Below are 4,794 nucleotides of genomic sequence, written 5' to 3'. Positions count from 1 at the left end.
GGCCCAGATGCAAATGATAGGTTGGCCAAAGTGAAATTTTATGACGAGCAAACTCCCCCCTTTTGTGCAAATTGAAAAAGTGAAACAAGAGGAGGATGAAATGAGCCGAAGATGGTCATAATGGCTGCTTTTTAATGGGGAAGATAAAATTAAGACTGATTTACGTGGCCAACTCCCCTGTTTTCTCTTATCAGCTCATTTGGCAGGAAAAATGGAAAAGTAATTGTTCCTCTTTCAATGTGGGCCTCAAACCATTATTTATTGGCTGAAATTAATCGCTGTTTATCCTTCATTCACGTGGAAACCGCTCTATCAGCATTATGAACCCCAGCAACTCAACTAGTCCCTTGCAATTTTGTCGACAGCAAGCTTGGATCCTGATGAGGCGTGCCTTAATTTTCTGGGCTGTGGGAGTTAATGAAGACTCCTTTCTGAGGTGGACATATTTGTATTTCTACAACATTAATAACAAAGACCCACACTTTCTCTTTGGCAGCAAATAAACTTTTTTTTAAAAAAAAAAAAAAGAGGAAAAATTATTGAAAGGACAGTGCTTGGGGGAAAAACAGAAATAGGATCATGAAACCAATTTGTTTTTACTTCAAGCACATCTAAAACATGAAGAGATGTGTAGACACTCAAGGGGGGCTACACGTGGGCCAAAGTGCTTGGGAATGCCCTGCAAATTGGAAAAGGGGAATGGAAATACTGCAAAGCCACACATTCAAGAAGAATCACTTCTTAGTTCTTTTTTGCTTCCACTTTGCCTCTTCTCAGCACTGCTTGATGCATGTAATTGACAGCCTGTGTTTTTTATGGGGCAGAGATTTCTGGATTGCTTCCTGCTCATCCTCAGGGGACCATCTGGAACTGACAGTCTGTCCTCCAGACTCATATCTCTTCCTCTTTCCAATCAACCAGTCAATCATCAAGCATTTATGCACATCTTATGTGCCCAATAGGCCTCCTTTGCTGTGGAAGAAGCACTGAGAGCCAGAGTGCCCTCCGCATTCACCAGAAGCACAGCTAAGTGTCAAGGCTCAGGTTAAATCTTAGGAAGCATTTACGGGGAGGAGGCAAGCAGGTTGTAATCGCAGGTTTTTCAGAGACATGTCCAGTCTTTCTGTGAGTTTCTTTGGATCTCATCTCTGGCATTTTCCTGCCAAAATCCAACCTTTCTACCCTTGCCTGACTGACTCTACTCTAAGGCTTTTGATCTAGAAGAATAGGTGAGTAAATGTTTTCATAAGTCCGCAATTTCCGTAGTGAAAACTTAAATTATGTGCTTTACCACATAGCAGCTTAACAGATGTCTTGAGCATAGATTCACACTTGAAATTTTTTTACTTGGCTTTTATTTATTTGTTTTTCAGAATGAAAAACATATTTCCTTCAACTTTTTAATGATTTTTATCTTTAGTTAACCTTTTAGTGATGTGTGATGTTTTATCTTATTTTTAAAGTTATTTATTCATTCCTTTATCCAACAAGTATTTAAATGACCACATATTGTATGTCACACATTATTTAGGTATCTGAGGAGAGAGCAGTGAATCAAAGAGACAAAAGTCCCTGCCTCTATGGAGCTACATTCCAGTGGATGCTATTATGATGATAAGTTCCTATGTTCTTAAGTTCTCTGTGTTCCTAATTCTGAATAGCATGCTAGTCCATTTATATATAAAATGGTTTACTTAGCAGTTCATGAATTTTCTATTTTCAATAATGCAATGATGAACATCTTTTATGCACACTTGTTTTCTTCATGTCTGATCATTTCCTCAGGCTCTGCAGAAGTGCTGTGGTCTGCTTTCAAGTTCTGAGCCTAGCTGCATGCCAGAATCACACCATCTGAGGATTAATGAATCAGCATCTCCAAGGTAAGTTCCAGGCATATGTATTCCTGATTCTTAGTGAAAGTTTAGAATATTATCTTATTATGATTCTACAATGTCACTTTGATTCTGTTTTTAATTGCATACTGATTATATTTATATTATATATAATATTTATTATATTTATAATCTCAAGTTTTTCTGGGTTTTAAGAATAATTTGCTGTAATAAAACCATACCAACTGACCAGTTCCCATAGGGGCTGGGCTCAATCTTTATTGTTATGCCATATTCATATTTTAAATGAAATGCTACCCAAAGAATGAAATATACTTTGCAAGTGAAAAGAGAAAAAACAATGATTTGTGTTTATCACAACAGTTCCTAACCTCCCTTAAGAAGAGTTTTCTCAAGTCGTATTGAAAAATTGATTTTATAATCCATATTATAGATTTTTATATACTGATACTGTCTTTCAGCTATTTCTATTGACTCTCCATTAGCACTTTACTGTCAAAAAAGAAGCAAAAAGAAAATCAAGCTTACTAATTGATAGAACGTTAAAAAATCCTATTTCTAGATAAGATTCCCTCTAGTTGACTAAAAAACACAAGGTAACTCAAGATTTTGGTCGGGGGGCAGTGGTGGTAATAAGTTTGTGTGAGGGTTTGTATATCTGGTGAGAAGTCTAGAGAGATTTGGAATCTAGTACCTTAGAAATCTTTCTTTTTAAAAAAAAATTGTACTCTGACTTTTTTAATGAGGTGCCTTTGTATTAAAAATAAAAAGCAGAGATAAAATAATCATCTTATTTAGATATTTTAAAGTATGAATATCATTCAAAACTTTGAGGACCATACAGCAATTGGTCACTAAATTCAGTTTTAAGCCTCCTAGAAGCCAAGGCAAAAAAGGGAAATCTATACTGCTTATTGGTCTAATGAAGTATATAAGATCATTCAGGAAAGCATCCTTTCCTCTGGGAGGTTTTTAAAGACACAGTCAAAAAACTTGAAAATATGATGGATGTATGTTCTGAGGATCAGAGTTATTTCAAAAACCTTTCAAGACTTTCTATTCCTTTCTGCTTCTTACTCTTAATCACTTCTCTTGTTTTGTCTTTATTATTTGGCATTTTGTAGATTGGCAAAAGGGCTGCTATCAAAGACAGGTAGAATGACTCCTGTCTCTAGCTGCTTTCCTGGCACTTGAGCTATGCAGTGATAATACAAGTTGGGAGGACTCAACAGAAGACAGGTATGTTTAACTTCACATCAACTGTATTAGCTTTTTACTAATTATATTATCAAATTCCATTAGACAAGGGTCAGGAATTAACATTTTTAGCATTAAAGGTTTTTTTATATTATTTTTATGATTTAAATTATTAAAATGACATAGATTATTCTTAGCCACTTGTTAAATTATTCTCATTTGTCTTCATTGCTATGAGACCACTTTAGTAATTTACAGTTGACCCCTTAATGCAGCTGTATGAATTATTGACTATTCTTTACCTTTCTGCTACAGTGTTTTCTAGAGAAACTTTTGACTGTGAACACACCCTGCTATTATAGTTTGCAGAAGATAGAAATAGTTGTGCTTTTTTTGTCTTTACAAAATATTATACATTCTCTCGGTAAACATATTCAACCATTAGAAAGGTAGAAAGTAGAAAAGAATATTCCCTGCTTCTCAATTTCTGTTTTCAAAGACATTTTGCTTGAAGGTTTATTATTTTAGGCTTTCAAAAGGAGTATTAGTGTTTCAGAAAAAAAGCAACATTTATTTACCAGTAACTATTTAAAATTTTTATTTACTTAACATATACTTATCACTTGCCATGTTATAAATTCAAGTTCTATATACTCACATTGTTCTAAGTGTGTTAAAAATCATTAGTTCTTGTAAAACTATAAAACTAAGACACAGAGGTTTAGTCACTTGCCTTAGCTAGGAGGTTTAGTCACTTGCCACAGCTAGGAAGTGGTAGAGTCAGAATTTAAATCTAGGCAGCTCCGCCTCTAAGATTTCTATCTACCAGGCTCTTGATTCCTATACAACATCCCTTATGAACAAAAGAAAAAATTCATCTTTGGGATTTTTCAGACATAATAAGCTTTTCATAGTTTAAATCTTTATACATCTTCCCTTAATACATGCAGTTTTTAGAGTTGCCATGTTTTCTTTCTCCTTCTAGGGTTGCCAGATAAAATAGAAGATACCAGGCCGGGTGTGGTGGCTCACGCCTATGATCCCAGCAATTTGGGAAGCTGAGGCAGGTGGATCACTTGAGGTCTGGCCAACATGGTGAAACCCCATCTCTACTAAAAATACAAAAGTGAGCTGGTCGTGGCGGCGTGCTCCTGTAATCCCAGATACTCAGTAGGCTGTGGCATGAGAGTTGCTTGAACCTGGGAGGTGGAGGTTGCAATGAGCTGAGATCGCACCTCTGCACTCCAGCCTGGGTGACAGAGCGAGACTCTGTCCAAAAAAAAAAAAAAAGGAAATATATATATATATATATATATATATATATGCACACACACACACACAAACACACACACACACATATGATACCTAGTTAAATTTGACTTCCTTATAAACAAATAACTTTCTAGTATAAGCATGTCCCAAGTATTGCATATTTAATCAGTATCCTGTATTTTTCTTTGCTAAATTTGATAGCCTTATCTCTTTCCCCTTGTCTTGAAACTCCTCAAAGTTAATATATTTACTTTCTGACCACCATTCTCTCTGTAATAGAACTCTTGTTAACCCTATTTTCTCAAAATAGTCCATGACCTTGTCTCAATTCCCATATTCTCAGAACTCTTGGCCACCTTGTATAATTTTGATAGTGTAACTACACAACTTAACATCAAAATTAGATATTTTTATGCTGGGACTGTAGGTGAAACAGAAATTGTCTAAGGAATATCAAGACTTAGGGTGGAAC

The 4,794-nt window shown here is 35.4% G+C and overlaps 1 long non-coding RNA gene across 1 annotated transcript; it reads left to right on the top strand.

Moving 5' to 3' along the window:
• Nucleotides 1-1,658: 1,658 nt before the first annotated feature.
• Nucleotides 1,659-4,252, top strand: LOC134731939 (uncharacterized). Its single transcript, XR_010114666.1, has 3 exons — nucleotides 1,659-1,880; nucleotides 2,978-3,092; nucleotides 4,036-4,252. It is a non-coding gene; the product is annotated as an uncharacterized lncRNA (long non-coding RNA).
• The last annotated feature ends 542 nt before the right edge of the window (nucleotides 4,253-4,794 follow it).

This window comes from Symphalangus syndactylus, chromosome 19 (genome assembly GCF_028878055.3).
Source record: "Symphalangus syndactylus isolate Jambi chromosome 19, NHGRI_mSymSyn1-v2.1_pri, whole genome shotgun sequence".
In the NCBI taxonomy this organism is placed as follows: domain Eukaryota; kingdom Metazoa; phylum Chordata; class Mammalia; order Primates; family Hylobatidae; genus Symphalangus; species Symphalangus syndactylus.
This window is presented reverse-complemented; position numbering and strand designations above follow the sequence as displayed.